The sequence below is a fragment of the Pituophis catenifer genome, unplaced genomic scaffold (assembly GCF_029215685.1).
Source record: "Pituophis catenifer annectens isolate HBS135680 unplaced genomic scaffold, rPitCat1.0.hap2 SCAF_1, whole genome shotgun sequence".
NCBI lineage: Eukaryota > Metazoa > Chordata > Lepidosauria > Squamata > Colubridae > Pituophis > Pituophis catenifer.
This window is the reverse complement of record NW_027256881.1, coordinates 352,749,265-352,773,043: the sequence shown is the minus strand read 5'-3', so window position 1 is coordinate 352,773,043 and position 23,779 is coordinate 352,749,265.

Here is a 23,779-nt window from a genome sequence, read left to right as displayed (position 1 = left end):
CATCATAATTACATTTAAAAATTATTACAATTCTTACAATTGCAGCCGAAATTCGTTAAGAACCCAAAAATTTAAAAACTCCAAATTTAAATCTATGACCTCTTTGTCTGGTTCATTGGCCAGGAACTGCCTGTCTGCCTTGATCTGGATGTCCCAAAGGATCTTAGCTTTGTTATTATCCACAACTGTGTGTGGAATATCACATCTAGGCCTTAGAAGGTTTAGCCCATACACTGTGCATATGTTCCCGTTCCAACTAGTTGGTGGTGTCAGTCAGTGTATGCTGTCCCTGCCTGCATCTTACACCCTGTCACTTATGTATTGGATTCTCTCTGAGGATGGATGCATTATTCAGGTGTGGTCTAATCAATATATAATATGGATCCATATCCACTGAGTCGGATATGACTCTTGGTGATTCTATGGGCCAGGTCTCTCCAGATCATGTGATCCTGCACTCCTTTTTTGAATTGTTTTATACTCCAGCTGGTGTCACCTTTAATAGTGTCCACCATGGTATTTTACCGTTAACTCTTCCAAACATCATTGCTTTCTCCAGGGAATTTCCATGCATGACATGGCCAAAGTAAGTGAGACTCAGTTTCATAATTCCCTTCCAGAAGCAGACCTGGTGATATCAGCTCCTGTACTTGCTTGTCCAAAAGGTTGTATAGGATAGGATAGGATAGGATAGGATAGGATAGGATAGGATAGGATAGGATAGAATAGAATAGAATAGAATAGAATAGAATAGAATAGAATAGAATAGAATAGAATAGAATAGAATTCTTTATTGGCCAAGTGTGATTGGATACAGAAGGAACTTGTGTTTGGTGCATATGCTCTCAGTGTACATAAAAAGTCAAGATTTAATGTGTTATTCTAATGAGTTAAGCATATCACATCATGATGGATTGCTGCCAATCATCTTATCGAAAGAATTTGTTGTCTGCCAGTTTTATTTAACCCCTGGCTATCTGTTTGTGTGTGTGTGTGAGACGGGGACAGAACACTGATGTTCAATTGGATGTCATCAGCATATTGAGGATACCTCACCACATGGAGATGGTTGAGCTTATTCTGGGGTCTCGTGTAGATCTTGAATGAGAGAGGGGACAGCACTGACCCCTATGGCACCTCACATGAAGAGAGTCCAGGGTGGGGTCTCTCCTCCACAATCACCACTGAGTCAAGTAAGACAAGGATAGATCCAGTAACTTAGCTGTTCCTAGCACTTTATTCTTCTGGACCCAGAGCTCTGCTATTGTTCCTGGGATCTGCTGGAGGCAGTTAAAGTGTCACAGCACAAAATACCCCTATCACTAGGAACACTTTGGCCTTGACTTTCCACACCATCTCCAGTTCCTCCTTTAGACTCTGGACCAGTATCCCATCCTCCTCTTTCCTGATCTTGCTGCCATTTGACACTGCATCTATCATCACCACTGTCTTCTTCTCTATGACTTCTATGTCTGGTTCATTGGCCAGGAACTGTCTGTCTGCCTTGATCTGGATGTCCCAAAGGATCTTAGCCTTATTATTCTCCACAACTGTGTGTGGAATATCACATCTAGGCCTTAGAAGGTTTAGCCCATACACTGTGCATATGTTCCCATTCCAACTACTTGGTGCTGTCATTCAGTGTATGCTGTCCCTGCCTGCATCTTACACCCTGTCACTTATGTATTGGATTCTCTCTGAGGATGGATGCATTATTCAGGTGTGGTCTAATCAATATATAATATGGATCCATATCCACTGAGTCGGATATGACTCTTAGTGATTCTATGGGCCAGGTCTCTCCAAATCTTGTGATCCTGCACTCCTTTTTTGAATTGTTTTATGCTCCAGCTGGTGTCACCTTTAATAGTGTCCACCATGGCATTCTTTGGTGACCTGGTTTCCTTTTACCTCTTTTAACTCTTCCAAACATCATTGCTTTCTCCAGGGAATTTCCATGCATGACATGGCCAAAGTAAGTGAGACTCAGTGTCATAATTCCCTTCCAGAAGCAGACCTGGTGTTATCAGCTCCTGTACTTGTTTGTCCAAAAGGTAGGATAGGATAGGATAGGATAGGATAGAATAGAATAGAATAGAATAGAATAGAATAGAATAGAATAGAATAGAATAGAATAGAATAGAATAGAATAGAATAGAATAGAATAGAATTCTTTATTGGCCAAGTGTGATTGGATACAGAAGGAACTTGTGTTTGGTGCATATGCTCTCAGTGTACATAAAAAGTCAAGATTTAATGGGTTATTCTAATGAGTTAAGCATATCACATCATGATACTGAGGCCTAAGGAGGAATGTTTTAATACTCTAAATTGTATTGTGCCAAATCTGAAATGTAAATAGAAGGAATTTCAAACAGGAACTAAAAATGATGTATCCTTGGACAGGGATGATTATAAAATAGCAATAGCACTTAGCACTTAATAGCACTTAGATTTATATACCACTTCACAGGGCTTTTACAGCCCTCTCTAAGTGGTTTACAGAGTCAGCCTACTGCCTCCAACAATCTGGCTCCTCATTTTACTGACTCGGAAGGATGGAAGGGTGAGTCAGCCTTGAGCCAGTGAGGATTGAACCCGTGGCAATCAGCAGAATTAGCCTGCAATCCTGCATTCTAACCACTGCGCCACCAAATATTTCCATGATTTCCAATTATTTGAAGGACAAACCACTCTCTTATTTCATCATTGTTAAGAAACCACATCAAATTAAAAAAGGACCCGAAGGCAAAATAAAAGTTACTACTTTACATATAAATCAGAGATTCTAGTGTCCCATTATATTTTTTCTTTGATTCAGATCCGGCCTGAATAGGATAATGTAGCATTTGGGGAAAAAGATGCAAGCCAAGAGAGCAGCCCCAGAGGCCAAGATGGAGAAGATCTCCACAGCCACCACTTTGGTGCTCAGGTAGGTGGGGAGGAAGCTGATCCAAACACTGCAAAAGACCAGCATGCTAAAAGTAATGAACTTGGCTTCATTAAAACTATCAGGCAATTTCCTAGCCATAAAGGCCACCGTGAAACTGATGAGGGCCAGAACACCCAGGTAGGCAAGGACAGCATAAAACATTAAAGCTGAGCCTTCATTACATTCCAAGATGGCCTCTCCTACCAAGGAGTGGAAGTCTAAGTTTGGAAATGGAGGAGAGGTTGTCTCCAGAGAACCGGTAGTTAAAAATGCTTTTAAAAAGTTTAAAAAAAGGTTCTGAAGATCATCTGAGTGACGCTTGATCGTCGGAACTTTTTTTTAAAAAAAAATTAAGCATTTTTTTTAGTACTGGTTCTCTGGAACCGGTAGTTTAAAATGCTTTAAAAAGTAAAAAAAAAAGTTCCCATGATCGCGCGTTGCTCAGCTGATCTTCAGAACTTTTTTTTTACTACCGGTTTGGCGAACCACTAGCTGTAGTAGCCTCCGGATTAGCCCATCCGACTTTCTGTCGAAGGATCGTCATATTTGCAAAGACAATCCAATTTAGGATGTCAAATCCTGCATATTTCATTCCAGTTTCTGAAAAGGAGACTTCCTCCCCAGCGGTGTTGTTAAAGATGTTGTTTTTCAAGAAGTGTGGATCTGAAATTGTAAAACAAGCAAACAAACAAGTCCATGAAATGAAGAGATATAAAGAGGTTTTTTTTTGAAAATTGCAATATGTGGAAGGAATGTTTACAGAGATTCTCAGTCTTCCAGGTCCTGGTTGTCCCAAAGGTGCTTTTTCAAGAGGCAACTGGACTTCCTTTGTTTTTCTTTGAAGACATTTCGCTTCTCATCCAAGAAGCTGCTTCAGCTCAGACTAGAAGGTGGGGAATGGAAGGATTGATACTCCTTGCAGGCAGCTGGTCATTTGCATTCTTTTTAGAGAGTCGTTGAGGCCACTTGGAGATTTCTCTGTGTCCTCAGGGTCACCTGAGTAGTGCAAATGGGTGTCGACCCTTCTTGGAACCGCTGAAAGGACTGTGTTGTAGACTGGAGATAGATGATGTCATCAGCAGTTCCAAGAAGGATTCACTCTCAATTGCACCACTCAGGTGATGCTAAGGACATAGTAAACATCCAGGTGACCTTAACAACTCACTAAAAGAAAATGCCCAGCTGTCTGTAAGGAGTATAAATCCTTCCATTCCCCACCATTCGGTCAGAGCTGAAGAAGCTTCTTGGATGAAAAGTGAAATGTCTTCAAAGAAAAAACCAGAAAGTCCAGTTGCCTTTGGAAAAAGCACCTTTGGGACATGTGGAAGGGATGTTATTCTGAATGCAGGGCATGAAGCAGAGATGAAGTTAGCCAGCATTTCCCTAATAGGCAGTGGTGGGTTCCAACCGGTGTTACTACCGGTTCTCTTCGCACATACGCTTTGCGTGTGATCGGCACGCGTGCGAGTGAAGTGAGTGCGTTAGGTTTCTGGCCAGTTGAGGTGCGGCAATCCACTCTGCTGTGCCTATCAGCTGGGCTAACAACCAAGAAATAAAGGTAGGAATAAAGCAGGAGTGGGCGGGAGGGCCCAGCTCCCAGTCACAGAGAACCGGTTCAGTGACATCACATCATCACCGCTACCAGCTCGGCCAAACCGGGCCGAACCGGGTCGAACCGGGAGCAACCCACCACTGCTAATAGGCCTTTAACAGGCAATCTGTTTATTCCTATTAGTTTATTATACACTGCTTCAGAATTACAGTAGACTTCATTCCATTTGTAAATTATGATATGATCTGTTATTGCACCAGAATCCCAACTGAGCTGTAAATTGAGGCAGAGCTCCATTTCTGGAACCACTAGATCTTCATCTTCAAGGATTGGACCTACACACTACTGCAATAGCATGTTTTGCCTGAAATACTCACCATCCCATCAAATATTATCTACCAATATAATAGTTAGGGAGTGAGCATCTGTGTCTAAAATAACAATCTAGAGCGGTAGAATTGGGAGCCCATGAAAGATAATTTCCCCCCTCCCACATTGAGGTGAGACTTTTATTTTGTTTTCTTATTATTTATCTTACTTATCATTCTCGTTTACTTCCTTGTTTCCCTTCTGAACCTTCTGCTGAAAATTTGATAGATATCAAGATGCGAGATTGAAATAAAAGAGGGAAAAAGTATGTAGATGAGATAGTAGAGACCAAAGGCAAAAGTTTATAAATCCGAAAACAGTGCAAAGGGAACATAACCAACAGAAGGGAAGACCAGAAGGGAAGAGCTGAAGATGAGAATTACCTGCCAGGGCTTCACAGAGAGGTGAAGGTGTACGCTCTTTCTGCTCCTCTTCAATGCCCGTTGTGATTCCAATGTATACACAGCATGTAAAGCATGTGCCACAGAATAGGCAGTGTTGTAGCTAAAACCGGTCATCTGTTCATCAAAGAGGGATACTGGGAGGGCATCCAGGTTCTCCTCCCCTGTGCAAACGCTTCGGCCATCAGGTGAGGACAGACTTGCCTTCAAAACCACACAGTCAAATACAACGTCCCACCATTCAGGGAGAAAGACGTCTCCATGGGGTTCATGTGGATTCAGAGCCCAGAGGTAATCTTTGAATCCTGGCACCAGGTTTGTGTGGACTGTGAAAGACAAAGCACCATAGAGGGATTTTAATTTCACCCAATCGTAGTGATAGCCAATCACTGAAAATTCCCATTGGGTGGTCAGGATCCAGACCTTCCCAGAAGAAGTGTGGTTCTCTTCTTCATAAAAGTAGAGTGATAATATAAGAATTTGCAGAGTATTTGAATCCCCCGAGACAATCAAAACCTGAGCACCGTTGTTTAAAATTGTCCAAAGCAGATCAATTTGTTCCTTGACCAATACATTGAACACTGTGATTTGGGACCGGATCTTCTCCACAAATTGTACGCAGATGTCATTCTGGGCAAGGATGGTGTTAAAAATCTGGATGAAACAGTCATTGCTTTCCGAGTTCTGAACAATAATCCCAATCCAGTTCCACTGGAAATAGAGAAGGAGCTGGACAATGGCTGCATTCTGTAGGTGATACTGGGGATCGATCTGGTAGAAGGTGGGGAACCGGCTTTTATCCCTCAAAACTGGATCAGAGAAGTGGTAACCTAGCTGAAGAGAGGGTGGAGATGGAGGAAAAGGAAGAGGTTAAGCAAGGAAAATGGTACCTGTATTTTTTGTTACTAACATCAAGACATAGAGACTAGCAGGTTATCCAATCTTGACCACAATCCCCATAATAGCCATAGCGCTTAGACTTATATATTGCTTCACAGTGCTTTACAGCCCTCTCTAAGCAATTTACAGAGTCAGCCTCTTGCCCCCAACAATCTGGCTCCTCATTTTACCCACCTCGGAAGGATGGAAGGCTGAGTCAACCCTGAGCCTGGTGAGATTCAAACTGCCAAATTGCAGGCAGCCAGCAGTCAGCGGAAGTAGCCTGCAGTACTCCATTCTCACCACTGCACCACCGTGGCTACAATACAACCTTGTATTGTCATGAGATGTTTTTTAACCAGTCATAGAATTGGCTCTGTAAGTTGTTGGCACTAACCACACAAGGCAGAGCTTACATCATCACATCTGCATTCCCCCTTTCATTACGTTGTGTGTCCACGTACCTGAGAAATCTTGAAATTGCCAAATATGGTTGTCATCTGGTACGAAGTTCTGGAGTTGAGACCTCCAAGGACAGAGAGAAGGTTGTCCTGTGTGTCACATTTATAGTTAGGGGAAAATTTTCCCCAGCTGGAGACCAGAGACAGGCTGACATCTTGGGCCATGCTTGCATATTGGTTCTCTTCGTAGATGCAGAAGCCCAGGGTGATGTTGGGGAGAAGCCGTGGGTCTCTGTTGACCTCCTGGGTGGCAAATGCCAAAGCCAGAATGTGTTGATAGTTCTTGGGAACAGGTCTTTGTCGCAAGTGTTAGATGACAAAAATGAGACAGGAGCAGGAGAGAGATTTTAGTTAAGAAAGCATTATCAGGATTCTAGGAGTTAATCATAAAACAGATTTATTTTACTACTGTCAGAAAACAGGGTTGCTGTCAATCAGTTGACCCTGTTAATATTGTCAATAGTCTATGACAAAAACTCCTTTCCCTGTCTCAGCATTTCTGTGAGTTGATGCACAAGTTGTAATTTATTACATGACCTCAGTTGGAGTCCTCCAAGATCCCTTCCAACTCTGTTATTCTATATGCTATTCTGATTGGTTGATTGTTCTCAGAGTCCTTTTGAATTAGGTGGCTTTATAAATCCAATAAATCCAATGAAATTGAATTAAATGGAATGCCTGACCAGATTAAGAAATGGTTATGCCAATATACCTGGATGGCCCCCAGTTAGAAAAATCCCTTTTTAATGTCTCAGAATGTGGAACTCTTTCTCTTGGGGATTCTCCAAAGAAGCTTGCTCCACTCACCTAGAAGTGCCCAGGATTAACCTGAGATGGGTGGGAAGCCAGACTTGATGAGTATTGTGACTCCGGCTTCCGAGCTTGTCCTCACAGAGGAAGATGATTCTGAAAGTGATGGGGAGGAACTGACAAGGCCTCCCTCTCCAGGACCCTCCTTTCTGGCAACGCCTCAGGTTCCAGCTGAAGGCCAGGAGGAAGGCATGTCGGAGCACCCACTAATAGGGAGTGATGAAGATCAATCTTGGATTGATCCCAGGCAGCATCGGAGGGAGAGGCGTGTGCAGCAAAGGAAAAGGTGGGGAAGGGCCAGAGATTGCTAAATCATTGAGCCATGCCCCATAGGGGATAAAAGTGGGTGGGGTTGCTCTGCAGGCTCTGTGATGGACAAAAACTGCATATCATGAGCTTCAGATGGGATATCTTTCGGAATTAAGGCTTGGACTTTGTGAATGACTTCTGGCTACTCTTTTGTGCCTTGTGAACTCTTGGTGGCCCCAGCAACGGACTACAGATACACTGACTCCTGTTTCTAGAGGTGATAAGAAACTTGGCAGGCATTCGGAAAGTAGCTGCCAATACTTTTATCTGCCAAAGGATTCAGGTCAGCTTGTAAAAATAAATTACTGGTAGACGTCTTTTGCTCGTGTGTCTGCCTATGTGAGGTGGGGGGGACAGAACAATGAGACAAAAAACTACGTGAAATGTAATGCAAAGCATGAAGGATGGTGTTACAGATCATCCGAATAATGAGACAGGAAGATGAATTTAGTCCAGCCATAAAGTAGAAGACCCTATCTTATGCTTACAGTAGTGGCCAAAATTGTGGATACCTTTTGGGAAAAGTCTATTTTCTAAAACTAGCTAATAACACCCTGAGATATGTGCAGATTACTCCCAAACATCTCAGAGTTCTCAAAACATCTTGGTGAGCTCTAGTTGGCTGGAAATGGACTGGTCATGGGGGGAGGGATGGGCTAGGGGAAACCTATACCTTATTTTTTATCCAGTGAGTGCAATGATTTCAGAGCTGGCTTGAATTTACTGCAACCAACACTCTTAAGAAAAGAATCCTTTGCTTTAATCAAATGGAGTCAAAGGCTTTTCTTTTTATATTTCAAAACCAATCAATTTCAGTAAGGCATTTGACAAAGTAGACCACAATCTACTTCTTGGTAAACTAGAAAAATGTGGACTAGATGACATCATTACCGGATGGATTTGTAGATGGCTGACAAACTGTACTCAATGAGTAGTCCTTACTGGTACTACATCCACATGGAGAGAGGTTCTCTCCTTCCTTCCTTCCTTCCTTCCTTCCTTCCTTCCTTCCTTCCTTCCTTCCTTCCTCCTTCCTCCTTCCTTCCTTCCTTCCTTCCTTCCTTCCTTCCTTCCTTCCTTCCTTCCTTCCTTCCTTCCTTCCTTCCTTCCTTCTTTCCTTCCTTCCTTCCTTCCTTCCGAGTGACAGTCCCAATGAAATCAAAACTCTGAGGCCTGGAGTTTCCTCAAAGTAAGAATTTATTAGGAATGCCATATTGGCACAGCTGGTGAAAACCTGACTCCGAAGGACCTGAGGTTTTCCCCGCCCAAATCAAAACCCAAAGTTCTTGCCCCCAGGTCACACGTCCATCACATGTGTTCTGACCCAGCCTTCGCAGAAGCAAGAAACAGACTCCTTGCAAATAAACCCTCTTTATTTACACCTTGTGAATTAACTGCATTCACCAACAGAAAGTCCAGGCAAGACTCCTGCAAGGAGTTAACTGCAGCAATAGTCCTTATCAGCCCATTATGATAATTGTAAGGCTGTGAACCAGTGGTGGGTTCCTCCCGGTTCGGCCCAGTTCCGCCGAGCCAGTAGCGGTGATGATATGATGTCACCAAACCAGTTCTGCCCCCCCGCCCCTGCGTTATTCTTACCTTTTATTTGGCCCCACCCCCAATCTATTGCTGCCTCCTGAATCCCAGCTGATGGGCTATCAGGGAAAAACTGTTTAAACTCTTGCCGGGGGCTTCAAAGGGCCGCCCTACAGCTGATCAGTGGTAAAAGGCAGTTTGGTGGTAGACCGGTGCCTCCAAAAACAACTGAGTAGACCGGTGCCTGCAAAAATAAATGGGTAGACCGGTGCCTGCAAAAACAAATGAGTAGATCAGTGCCTGCAAAAATAAATGGGTAGACCAGTGCCTGCAAAAATAAATGGGTAGACCGGTACAGTTCTGCAAGCAGTTAAAAGCCTGGTAGACCAGTACCTCTGGTAAATCCTAAAGAATTGTCACATGACCATCAAGCCACACCCACAAAATAAGCCACGCCCACAGAACCAGTAGTAAAAAAATTTAGAACCCACCCCTGCCATGAATTCCCAGCTGAAAGGCTTCAAATTAAGTCAGAGAAATAAACAAACCTCAGTTCTGGCAAGGCAGTCTTTGTCACATGAAACACAATGAGCAAAATCTCCAAAAATGCAAACTGTTGCCTCCTACGACCACCACTCCCCTTTCCTTCTGTTTATTCCCCAGTCAGGGAGGAGCCATTCAGCGTCCACATTTGTTTTGCTTCCCGAGTTGACTCCTTGTCCTCCGTTGTTCACCTCTCCTATCTGGTCTGCACATACATGCATCTGGAACAGGCCCCAGCTGTTCTTTCTCCTCACTCATCTCAGCCTCCAAAGCCAGCTGCTTCTCTGGTATCTGGGAAATGCCAGACAGCCCTGGCTCTGTCTCTGTGTCCGACACTGAGCATCCATCAGAACCTTCCCCAGGCTCCAGAACTGGCCCAAGTTATTCCACAACCTCCTCATCATCCGAGTCTGCAGTCAGCTCTGCTGGCTGCTGGTAGGCCACAATAAAATGGTCCAATCAGGTCACAGTCCTCCTTCAGTTGCCTTTGGCCCAAGTCTTCCAAACACCTGGGCGTCCTTGGTTCTCACAGGAAATTGTATTTTGGCTACAATTCCCCCAGTTATCTCTATCTCCCCGCTTACGTTCCCACAGCAGCCACAGGCCTTTCTGTGGCAGCCCTGAAGATTTCCAAAATGGTTCCAGGGCTGACACCTTCCTTCCTTCTTTCCTACCACCTACCTACCTACCTACCTACCTACCTACCTACCTACCCACATTCCTTCTTTATAATATTTGGAAAATATCCATCAATATCGATTTCACATGATCTTGTTTATTAACAAAGTATGTTTCTCAATTAAGTTAATAGAGAATAAAACAATATGGTTCACAATAAGTGCTTGAATTAAAGAAAAAATCCTCTAATAGTCAATTGAAAGAAAAAGTCAGTAGGAAATTCAGTGAAGCCTCAGGAAGTGGAAAGAAACAAGCTTAAAAACACTGAGAGTGAAACAAACCCAACATATTCTTAAATATATATTTTGATTAAAATTAATGAAATGGGAAACTATCATTTTGGAAACTAATATCCAGATATAGAATATCAATGTTTATTATCAAGTTGATCTTTGGGACAACTAACATTAATGAAAAAAGTGGGTGATTGTTGCAGATTAACAGACATTCTGAGATTACTTGCATCACTTGATTTCCAATTGTTTAAGGGACAAGTCCTCCATCATTTCCTCTTTTTTAAAGAAATGAGATGAATTTGAAAAATGTCCAAAATCAAAATGAAACCTCATAATCCCTGCATAAATGAGGGTGGAATGAGGCATTTTAATGGGTTTTTATGTTGTGATTTTTAATGTTGTAATCCAGCTGGAGTCACCTGTGTGTAAATTGGATGTCAATATAAATGTGTTTCATATTAATAATCAGGGATTATAATCAGAGATCCTTGTGCCTCATTATATTCTCTCTACAATTCAGATTGGGTTTAAATAAGATAATGTAACATTTCGGAAAAAAAATGCAAGCCAGAAGTCCAGCCCCAGAGGCCAAGATGGAGAAGATCTCCACGGCCACCATGGACTTCCCTTTGGTGCTCAGGTAGGTGGGGAGGAAGGAGATCCAAACACTGCAAAAGACCAGCATACTAAAAGTAATGAACTTGGCTTCATTAAAGCTGTCAGGCAATTTCCTAGCCAGAAAGGCCACAGAGAAACTCACAAAGGCCAGGAAACCCAGGTAGATGAGAACAACATAAAACATCAAAGCTGAACCTTCATTACATTCCAAGATGGCCTCTCCTACTAAAGAGTGGAAGTCAAAGTTGGGCAATGGAGGGGAGGTGACCAGCCAGGTGGCACAAAGAACTGCTTGGACCAGGGGACAGACTATGACAATGGAGTTAGTCAGTGGTTTTCCTAAGAGTTTCCTTGTCTTGTTCCCTGGCTTGGTGGCCATGAAGGCCAGAACCACCATGACAGTTTTTGCCAAGACGGAGGAAACTGCCAGGGAAAAGAGAATGGCAAAGGCAGTTTGTCGGAAGAGACAGGTGAGCTTCTTGGGTTGACCAATGAAGAGGAAAGAGCAGAGGAAGCAGAGCAGGAGGGAGACCAGGAGGATGTAGGTGAGATCTCGGTTGTTGGCCTTAACAATTGGTGTGTTGTGATTTTTATGGAAAATCACCAGAACTGCAGATGTGGTCACAGAGAGGAAAAGAGCAATAGATGCTAAAGAGTATCCCAGGGTCTCTTCATATGCTAGGAAGTGGATCTTCTTGGCAATGCAGTGGTTCTTTACATTGTTGGGATATTGGTTTTCTGGACAGGGATCACAGCGAGCTGCATCTGAAAACAAGAGTCCATGTGAATTTCATGGTGAATCAATAAGGACAAATCATCCATCCATACTGACAATGCTGGGAATGTCAGCTTTGGAAGCCATATTACCCTGGAAACTTCCATGCTGCCACCTTCTCATGTGTAGGAAAGTAGGGGGGGGTTAGTAGAGGGGTTGTCTCTAGACATAATAGCATTCTTCCTGTCGGTCAAGGTCAGGGTGATCCTGCATCTGGAGAAGGAGTGGTCAGAGTGATGTCTCGAGATGGGATGGCGGTTGATTGGAGCATGTGATCAATTGAGGAGTGAGGGGATGGTTTTGGGAGTTTTGATTTACTGAGGGAAAACCCGGACCTCTCAGCTTCGGGTTTTCCCAGATGTGCCAGTTTACCTATTCTAGTAAGTAGAACTTTGAAAATGCTTGCCTCAGAGTCTTTACTTGGAGCTGGGGGGTTTTCTGGAACACTGATAGGGAATAGATCAACCATAAAAACTGGCTCTCTGGCTCAACAACTTTGCTTTATGCTTTGAATCCACTCATTCAAACTTTTTTTGCAGGGAAGGGTTAGCAGATATAGATAGATGATCTGCTCTGTCTCTGACAGGCCTATGAATTTCCTGGGATATCAAGTGTTCTGATAGAAAAAGAAGGTTCTTAATAAAATTTAAAGCTTGAATCTCACTCCACATTCTTCCACAAAAAGATTGGGGTCTTGTTTTCCTGATGGGATGTAAAAGTAGGAGTAGGAAGCCTTGTAGGGAACCCATGAATTGTGCTCCAAAACCAACTATCAACCCTGAAGCTGACCTGACCGAAGCCATTTTTGACAACTTCAGTGTTGCCACACAGGAGCTGAGGAATAGGGAGGCAGGATTTTAGATAGCTGCGATTTTGTAGCTGAAACAAAATACTTGTCAACAGGCAATCAGACAGCAACATGTTTGGACCATGTGACTGATTTCTTTGAGAAAGTGATAAACTTTTACTTTTAATTACGTGTAAACTGTAGGAACAATCAGAGTCAGTTTTCACGAGATCTGTGCCAATATGATATATCCAATAAAGCTATACTTTGAGGAATCTACCTGCTTCAGAGTTTTGCTTGATATGTGTCTATTACCTGGAACCCTGACACCAACCTGTATTAAATTTATGAGGAGTAAGAAAAGTGGCCTGTGGGTTAGTACAGTTTAAAGTCATGAATTGAGAGGGTCTGCTGAAAAGTAAGAATATATTGAAGCATGTAAATCCTGCCAAAATTAATATTTTCCACTGGGTTCTTGATTCTGGAAGATCTACATTTAAAGTGTGTCTACCTGTCTCATTAGAAATGGTCCCTTCTGGACAAGGATCACATTGGTAGCAGCAAACTGGCTCACCCTCTGGAACTCTTCTCCTCTCTCCTGCCTGGCACCTCTTCCTGCCACACCTGGCAAAGGGCACCTTCTACAAAAGAGAAGAGAGATACTGTAGGTGGCCCCAGCAAAAAATATTCTTCTTTTATTCATTTGTACATTGCTCTTTCCATCTTTAGAATGCCTTCAAAGGAAATGGTTTACCAGAAACCAGGATAAACCAATGCAATCCTGACCCACCAATGGATGCTGGAGACTGGAAATGGGACCTCAAAATGCAAAGGAAGGCTTGTGATGTGAAGCTAAACTTTTTCTAAAAGAGAGAATCGTGAGGATCGAACTGAATGGAAACGGTCCATGGAAATCATTCTTGCTTTCTTTAATGGTGTCCAGGGTTTCGAACAGGAATTCTTCCCAATCTTACCCCATTCTGGACTTTTCAGAAGCCGAATCTCAAATGTGCTCAACTCAAAAGCATGTTTTTTCATCAAATTCCTGTATTTAACATTTTCCCGGTTTAAAGGGTGTTATGCATCCCCTGGAATGAATGAATCCCTTGCTGAATTTACAACGTTTCCTTCCAGCTCACCTTTGTGACCCAGATAATTTCATCGGAGTTAATGGTGAAATCTTCTCCAGGGGAAGCCGTGGAATCTATTTTCCCAACTTTCATGGGGACAAAAGATTGATTGGGGAGGAAAAGCCAGTTGAGAAGATCATAACGAGTAGACACCAATCCCCTTTCTGAGAAGGAGACTTCCTCTCCAGCACTGTTGTTGAACTTGATGTTCCTCAGATAGGGGAGAATCTGGGAAAAAAAAAGACACCTGGACTAATTGGCTGAACTCCACACATAGGACATCCTAGTTTCCTACATAAGGTGATGGCCATCAGCCTAGGAGATGGGTCTATATCTGAGAAGCTAGATAAGTTCCATAGATGGAGATCTAAGCAATCAGAAATAACCTCAAATATTCAACTTCATCCCCACATTTTCTTTATCGTTGGATATTTGTATCATGGCTTCTTCAATTCCAGTCTTACAAGAATGATTAGCTACATACAAACATTTTAATGCCATATTCCAAATTACGTTGTGTACTTTTGTTTTGTGATACTTGGTAAGATACATTTTTAATTTTATTTGAGTCCATGAGAAATGCATTTTAAGAATGATTAAATAATTAAATAGACAGGTCCTTGGAGCTATCCGAGCATGGTTGTTTTCTGCAGATATTTCATCATCTAAACTAGGTAACATTGATAGTGATATCACTCCTTTCTAGCACTGATGATGCTACCTAGTTGGGTCATGAAATGTCTGCAAGAAAACAATAAAATTCAAAGAGCACCAAGACTCTTCATTTCAACCCTGAGCTAGAATATTCTCCTTTATTGGTAAATACTCTCTATCATAACTTTGCAAGCTAGACTTTCTCTAGCTAACAGAGACTTAAGACAACAAACAAGGCAGTACAAGAAACGGCATACTAAAAAAATGGAGTGGACTCACAAATAATTCTAAGCCACAATAACCAACATTAATATGAACTGAGTGTCTTTTTACAGATTGGATTCAGGCTACCTACTGAGAAAAAACTAGAAGGTTCTACAATGCTGACTAGGTTTGAACAATTGGTTTGGTTTAATTCTCTTTTTCCACTATCTATCCGTTTTCAACAAAAACCTCTTACTGGTACTTGATTCAAATGACAGTTTTCAATAATTGCTATCTTAATCTCTTCCTAGATACATTTTACATACAGATGTTTAATCAGTAAATCAAGAAATGCATAGAGGTAGTTTTCTACCTAGACAACTACCTACCATTTTTCTGATCTGTGGATCAGATAAAGAGTCACTGAGATTACCTGCCATGATTGAATATTTGAGATCCTCTTTCCAAGCCTCATCATGGTTGGTCCTCCTCCAGATCCATGCATTGCATGTAATGCATGTGCCACAGCATAAATCACATTGTAGATGTTGTAACTTTCACCTTCCATGCTTGTTTCAAAAATGTAAGAAGGTAAACTTTGTAAATTCTCCCTTCCTGTACATTGTTTCTCCCCCTTTGGAAAGATCCTGCCTGGATTGTCCATCATGCAGCCAAACAACCTTTCCCAACATGGAGGGAGAAAGACGTCTCCTTGTGGGTTCAAGGGGTCTAAAGACAGGAGGAAATGACTGAATTCTGAGACATCCCCAGTGTGGGGCCTAAAATGCAAAGCCCCATGGAAGGGCTTTACTAGTTTTGATACATCTTGATTCCCCAGCACACTAAGTTTCCAATGGGAAGTTAAGATCCAAACTTTCCGAAATGATGTCTTTCTCAAATATTCATAGATACCCAGTACCACCTGTACATTTGTAATACTATTGGGGTCTCCAAATAGAACAATCACTTCAGCTTTAGACCAAGTCTCTGAAATATGCAGTATTTTCAACATTGGAGTATAAAGAAAATTTGATTTCAACTTTTCAGTGAAGGCCACGCAGATCTCCTTCTCCTGGAGCATTGGCTTCAGAGTTGAGACAAAACGTTCTCCTCTGTCATCTTCAGGGGCTACCAGCCCAACCCAGTTCCATTGGAAATACAGGAGCAGCTGCACTAAAGCCACATACTGAGCAAATTCACTGGGATTAATCCAGAAGAAGGAAGGATAAACTCTTCTGTCTCTCTGAGTGAACTCATAGCCAACACCTAGCTGGAGAAAGTGAGTTTCTTGATAGAGTAAATTTTAATGGTCACCATTATGTGGATTGTTGCCCAACCTGGCTCACTTTGAGTGACAAGTTTAATTTCCTGCCCTTGTTAGGAAGAAGGATTATATATTAGGAAGAAGGGGTTATGGATTTTGCCTGGTGATGATGTGTCAAAAGCCAAGGGAAGACTTCCGGTTTGGCACCGCAGGCATCGTGGACGGTCTCCTTAGACCGCCAGCCCCGTGACTTCGTAAAAGCCGCCCTGACAGCACTAAACAGCTGTCCGGCGGTTTAAAAAACCTCTCCATTGGGAGAAGAAGGAGAGGAGAGCTGGTGGGTGTGGGTAGAACTCTCTGTAAACCTCTGGATTAATTCCAGGGGCTCGGAGGGTGAGAGCTCCCCAGCTGATCCACTGAAGCTCTGAGTCAGGGACGACTCTGTTCTAAGCAGAGCTAGACATCTGCGTCCAACTCCGCCTGCAAAAGTGAGTTTTACTGATTGATTTTAAAAGCGGACAGAGCGGAAGCAGGAGAACAAGCATTAAAAGTAACAAAGCTTAACTCTGAATTTACAATGTTTCAAACTGAACTTTGCTGAGCAGGAGGCTGGAAGATGGCGCCTTTGTTGTATACACGAAAGTGAAAGTTAGAATCGAAAGGGCTTGTTAAGCTTGTTAAAGCTTCGTGCTTGGAGAGTGGATTAAAGCTGCTGGGACTGGAGAGCTTTGTGGACAAAAGGAAAGCTTATTTTGCCTAACAAATTACAGATTATAAATTTCTGGAGATTGATTAAAAGATATTTTGTGGCTGTGACAGGGAACAAGATCTTGGAAGAAAAGATGGCTTCTAAACAAATTAAACCAGGAGTCTCTAAGGGTGGAGGAGGTTCTCCAATAGTGTCAGTGGTGACACAGAAAGCACAGCTTCCGGTAGAAGAAGTTAATGATGCTAACTTGAATTTGGAACACCAAGTAGGAAACATTATGACAAAAACAGAGAAGGTGGATGATGAACTGGTTATGCTACAATATAGATCTATGGAGTTTGCTCTAAGACTGAGAGGGTTGAAAGAAAATAGCAAGGAAAATCTAAAGGATATTTGTGCTGAAGCTATGGCTGAGATAATTAAAGAAAGAGCAGAAGATGTGGCAATTCGAATTGACAAAATTTACAGGATTAATTCATGGTTGGCAAAACAAAGGCAGTTACCAAGAGATGTGGTGATCTATTTCACAACTAGGAGATTAAGGAATGATATTCTACAAGCTTCCTACAGGAATAAGATTCAAGTGGCTGGCCAAGAACTAGTGGTTTTGAAAGAGCTCCCTCCTAAAATGTTAAGAGCTAGAAAAAACTTTGGCTTTCTGACAAATGAATTGAGAAACCAGCAAGTACAGTACAGATGGGATATACCAAAGGGACTAATAGTGATCTATGCTGGACAAAGACATCGTTTAAATACAGTTTGGGAGGCAAAAGACTTTTATGTCAATGTATTAAAGGCTGGATACCCACCCTCACCAGGGGGTGGGAGAAAGAAAAAGGAGATGTTACAACAAGAGGAAGATGGAAAACAGATACAAACCTATGCTGAAGCTGCAGCTGGAGGGATTAGCACAGAAGAAGAGTTAGAACTTGGGGGTCCATCCCCAGTTCTTGAACCACCTAAGAAAATAGAGGAGCCAAGAGAACAACGATGGACACGAGCAACTTATAAACGTCAAGAAGAACAACTAAAAGTGCAACAATCTCAAGACTCATCTCAAGAAGTCGAAAAAACAGAAGCAGTGGGAGGGGCCAGGCTGAAGAGTAAGATGAAGGAGGATATTCAGCGTATGCTCGTAAAGCTTCGAGGGGCCAAAGATGGCAATTAAATTCTTATCCTGGAATGTTAATGGTCTAAATTCACCGCAAAAAAGAAAAAAAGTATTTCACTATTTGAAGCAATTTAAGAACGATGTCATTTGTTTGCAAGAAACACATATTAGACTGTCAGACCAAAAATATTTGATAAACTCAAGATTAGGTACACATTTTGTGGCATCAGCATCAGAGAAGAAAAATGGGTTAGTTGTATATGTAAAGAAAGGAGTACCAGCTAACTTAATTGAAGCAGATGTTTCAGGTAGATATATTGCAATTGAACTATTAACCCGGAATGGGAAGATGCTTTTAATTGGAATTTATGCTTCTAATCGACAACAAGACAAATTTTATAAATTTTTACATACTAAAATAATACAATGGGATTATAAATCTCTCATATTAATGGGTGATTGGAATGGAGTAATAGATACACAGAAAGATAAAAAAAGTTTATCAAAGATTTCAACACGTGCTAAATTACCCAAACCTTTTTTTGATATGATGGAAGATATGGAACTGAGAGATATTTGGAGAGAACGGAACGTTGAGGAAAGAGATTTTACTTTTTTTTCTAATAGACATCAATCCTTTTCTAGGATTGATTTTATACTAACCACAAATGATTTTTTTTCCAGGGTAAAGAAAACGAAGATATGTCCAAGAATTTTAACTGATCATAGTCCGGTTTGGGTGGAAATGGAACAGGAGAAGGGAGAAAGGAGGTCTTGGAGGTTAAATGAAAATTTATTTAGATATGAAGAAAATGTGAATGAACTTAAAAAACAAATGAAAGAATTTTTTGCTATTAATATGCATAAGGGTACCTCTATGGAAATGGTATGGGATGCAAGTAAGGCCTATATGAGGGGAACTTTAATACATATGAATAATAAACATAGATTAAAACAACGAAAGAAGTGGAAAGAGATTGAGGAGGAAATAAAAAAGAAAGAACACTTACTTATAATTAATCCAGGAGATAAGAAAGTAAAAGAAACAATAAACATATTAAGACAACAATTTAATATGTTAATGGCTGATCAAGTAGCAACTAGTTTACAATATGCTAAACACAACACATTTTGCAATGCTAACAAACCAGGTAGATGGTTGGCCTTTGTATTGAGGAAAAAACAGAAATCACGAGTTATTGGTAAGATAGAATTTAGAGGCAAGGAAGTTTATCAACAGAATTTGATTAAAAAAGCTTTTTTAGAATTTTTTACAAAACTATATGCTAGTGATATAATTCAAGGCATAGATATAGATAGGTATTTGAAGGAGGAGAATATCCCTGAACTAACGCCAGAACAGAGGGAAGGACTGAATCAACCAATATTCTAATGTGATGACTTATCAAGCTACAGACCAGCATGGAAACCAAACAGTTGATATACAACTCATAGAAAGGAAACCAGGATGGAGATCTAAACCACAAAAAGTTAAGAAAAGAAGAAGCAGGTCCTACAAAAATAAAAACTTTTAGACCAAACAACAGTGTAATGCCAGTTACTCAAGAGACGATTGAATATTTAGAAATTTAGTTGAGGCAAAGTATTGGTTTATATTATCCTGAGGAGAGTGACAGATCTCTGTAGTGCTGTACTTTTGGGATGTGAAGATGGCCATAAATTGAGTAGATTGGAATTTTCTATTTTGGATTCTTTGACAAATGGATTACGTTTATGCTGAGCTATAAGGCAAGAGAACTATGGGATTGGGGCATGCAGAAGATCTGGCTGTTACCCCAACACGGTGGTTGGAATTAATAATCTAGATGGAAGACATTATAGACGACACTATATGGAATATAAATATAAAGTCACTCGGGTGGTTTTTTTAATATATGAAAATATTTACTATTGATGGGGGTAGATGGTAATTGAAGATACCGAACATACTGTTGGAATTAGGATGTGATGTTACCCTAACATGGGTAATGGAATTAACAATCCAGCTGAGAGACATTACAGAAGATATCATATGGATTACAAACTTAAAGTCAATTGAGGATTTTATATATATATGTAAATATATATATATTTTTTTTAGTGGAATGGGTAGAAGAATAAAGATATTGAAAATATTATGTATGTAGACCTGTAGGAAAGTGGGTGGAGATAGGTTAGTTTACTGATTGTTTAGTTTAGGAGAAGGGATGTTATGTTATATCAATATATGTAAAAGATTTGAATTAAGAGATATATGTATGGGGGAGGAGGAAATGGATAGATTATGAGTTGAAATTGCTAAATTAGGATTTATTATATAGTTTTACAGCTGAAAGTTGCTTTGAAATGTATAGTATAAGGGGGATATAATGATATTGTTAGAAGGATAGATTATGAGTTGAATAGATGAAATTGCTAAATTAGAATTTATTATATAATTTTACAGTTGAATGTTGTTTCTGAAATGTATAGTATAAGGGGGATATAATAATATTGTTAGAAAGAAAGGGTTAGTATATGGGGGGTGGTATAAAAGGATGGTAAAGTATTATATAATCTGTTATTAATTTGGGTTTTATTATGGAGAAGCCACAGGGGGAGGGGAGGGGAGGGGGGGTTAGGGTGGAGGGATGGGGGAAAGGGGGAAAAATTTGTATTTGAAAAACTTTTTCAATTAAAAGAAAATATATAAGCTAAATTATAAGATACCTATATGGGCAAATCCTAGACATGCAATAGAGAATATAAGTATAGAACAGAAACAGGAGGTGATTACTTATAAAGAACTCCTCTTTATAGAAGGGGATAAATTACAATTGAAATCCTTAAAGGTACTGAAAGAAGAAGGGATAATTTATACTTGGTTTCAATATTTTAGGGTTGGTTTTAAAATTTTGATACTGATTTTAAATTGACAAGTTTTAAATTACGGGCCAAATTTATTAATTATTTTAAATCTATTTTTAATTTGTAATGTTATGTATAAATGTTTTTATTTTGGCTGTTCACTGCCCTGAGTCCGAAAGGAGAAGGGCGGTATAGAAGTTTGAATAATAAATAAATAAATAAATAAATAAATAAATAAATAAATAAATAAATAGATAAATAAATAAATATGGTCAGCTTCAAGCTAGGTGGAGAGAGGACCAAAAAATTGGTGTTATGTAAAATGAGGAAAACTTGGTCAAACAGATTAGAGACCAGAGACAAATGCATATCAAAAGGTTGTATAACGCATTATTAGAAATAGATTCAGAAACGGAATTGGTGAAAGACTGTATGATAAAATGGGCACAAAACTTCCAGGAACCAGTGATGATGGAAACATGGGAAAAGATTTGGGTTAGAAATGTTAAATTTACTCAAGCACAAAATTTAAGAGAAAATTTTTATAAAATGTTTTATAGATGGCATTTAGATCCAAAAAAATTATCATGTATGTATCCAAACTTGCAAGCTAAATGTTGGAGATGTGACTGTGAAGATGCAACTTATTATCATATATGGTGGACTTGTAAGAAAATCAAAGCATTTTGGATAAAAATTTGGTGGGTTATGCAGAATATTTTGAAAAAAAGGTTGAAATTTACTCCGCAATTGTTTTTGTTGGGTATAACTACAGACTGCACAGCACTAGAGACTAAATTGATTCTGAATTTAATATCAGCAGCTAGGCTGTTGGTAGCGCAATTCTGGAAGAAGGACTTTTTGCCTACTATTGAAGAGTGGACACTGAAAGTAGCAAACCTGGCGGAAATGGCGAAAATTTCAGCGTACCTGAAGGACCAGACACAAGAAAGATATATATCGAAATGGAAAAGATGGATTGATTATATTCAAAATAAGTACCAGACAAGAAAATTCCAAATAGCTTATGAATGATTGTAGTCTTAGATGTATTAGGTTATCTATAATGGAGTTAAGGTTCTAGGGGGGGATTTGGTAATTAAAGATAGTTAGGATAATTTAGTTTATGATTGTTAAATTAAATACCCTGTATTTTGCTCTGGGAAGTCGGGAGAGAGGGCGGAGGGGGGAAGGAGTGTGGGGGTGTTGGGGGGGAGGGGAGGGTGGGGGGAATATTGGGGGAAAATTTTTTTGTAAAACTTTTCAATAAAAAAAAAAAAGCCAAGGGAATGACAAATTAATACAGAGAATATACTATCTACAATACTTTTATGAATAGATTAGGAAGGAATTCCTCTTGGCAAATACCACATTTCAATATATCTCATTATCTAGCACTTTTGGCTTTATAAAAACTTATCTCGACACAAAAATATAAATATAGGTCCCCCAAACCCCTTTGTTTTCCACCTTTGGCTTCACTGTGTTCTTTGTTGTTTGTCTGTCTCATACTCTATCCAATGAGGCTCCCTTACCTGTGGGACCTTGAAGGTGCTGAAGATGGAGGCCATCTGCCTTGAGGATCTAGGGTTGAGATCTCCGATGACAGAGAGCAGAGGATGCTGCCTGTCACAATTGTAACCTGGAACCATTCGTCCTCTTGTGGAGAGAAGGGAGAGGCTGATTATGGAAATCTCCTTCTGAGTCTGAGAATTGCTATAGATGTGGAAGCCAAGGGTGATGTTGGGGAGGAGAGTCAGACCCTTGTTGACCTCTGTGACTGCAAATACCAATGCTACGAACTGCTGGTAGTTCTTGGGTCTGACTCTATAGTGAGAAAATCATCAGGGAAATTTTAAGGAAAGCTTGTGTGGAGTAGGGCATGTCATTTTTAAAAACAACCTTTGCAGCAGGAACTCCCAAATTCCTTTGAGTTTTTTTCATTGTTAAGGCTGTTCCTTGATTAATGGCCTTGACAGCAAGGAGAAAATCCTGTTTATCCATATCACAGATCGTTTTATACTCCTCCATCAGCCCTCCCTTCTTCACTTTGCTCCAATGAGTATAGTTCTTCCCAATTGCTTCTCCTCCACCCTCATTAATTTTCTCCCCTCTTGAAGGAGCTTCTTCAGGTCTGGAAACCACTGTTGAGCAGTAATTGTGACAGCATACGTTTACTGAAGGCCCATTTATGAGCAATCCTGATTCCAAAATGGATGGAGTTTTTCCAACTCCTCAGCACTGTAAATGGGTTGAGTTTGCTCTTCGAATTTTGTATCAGGAGTTTCTGTCCAAATTAATACTGTAAGTCAACTTCTTCACTAGGCCAGTACAGTTTCTAAAGTGTTGTCCTATCTCACTTTTTTGGGTGGTTTATTAGCTTCCTGATTGAGAGTCCTGGAAAGACTGAGAATTTTAGCCTATTTTATGAGTTCTTTATTGAGAAAAGCACAAAGATCTGAACTACGCTAGGGCATTGCAAACATCACTAGAACAAATATTTCTGATAAGAGTCATTGAACAAACCAAATAATTATTTACATGTTTCAGGTTTTAGTGAAACTTACAAAATCTCCTCCAGAAATGAAGATGGGTCTTTTTTAAAGGATTTAAAGTTGAATTTATGTACAGTTCCCATGGGAAAATTCCCACCAATAATGAAATCACCAGGCCTGTAAAAGTCTCTCGTACTGTGTAAAGTGTTTGTCAACACACACCTAGTTTGCATCTTCTTTGCAGAAGTTGGAGGCAGGAGCCAGAAGAGCAGCAGCAGGAAGAGGAGAGGCAGCCCAGTCATTTTTCTCACCTTTCCTCCTAGATCTGAAATCAAAAGGGTGTTTTGTGTGTGCAAAGGTTGAATTGCAGGGAGCCCTTGAAATCTCAGCAGAGCTTTAGCACAGGAGAGATAGTCTGTGTCACCTGGATGGCCCCCAAAGCAAATTTATATTCAATGATGCTTCCTGTTACCTGTGTA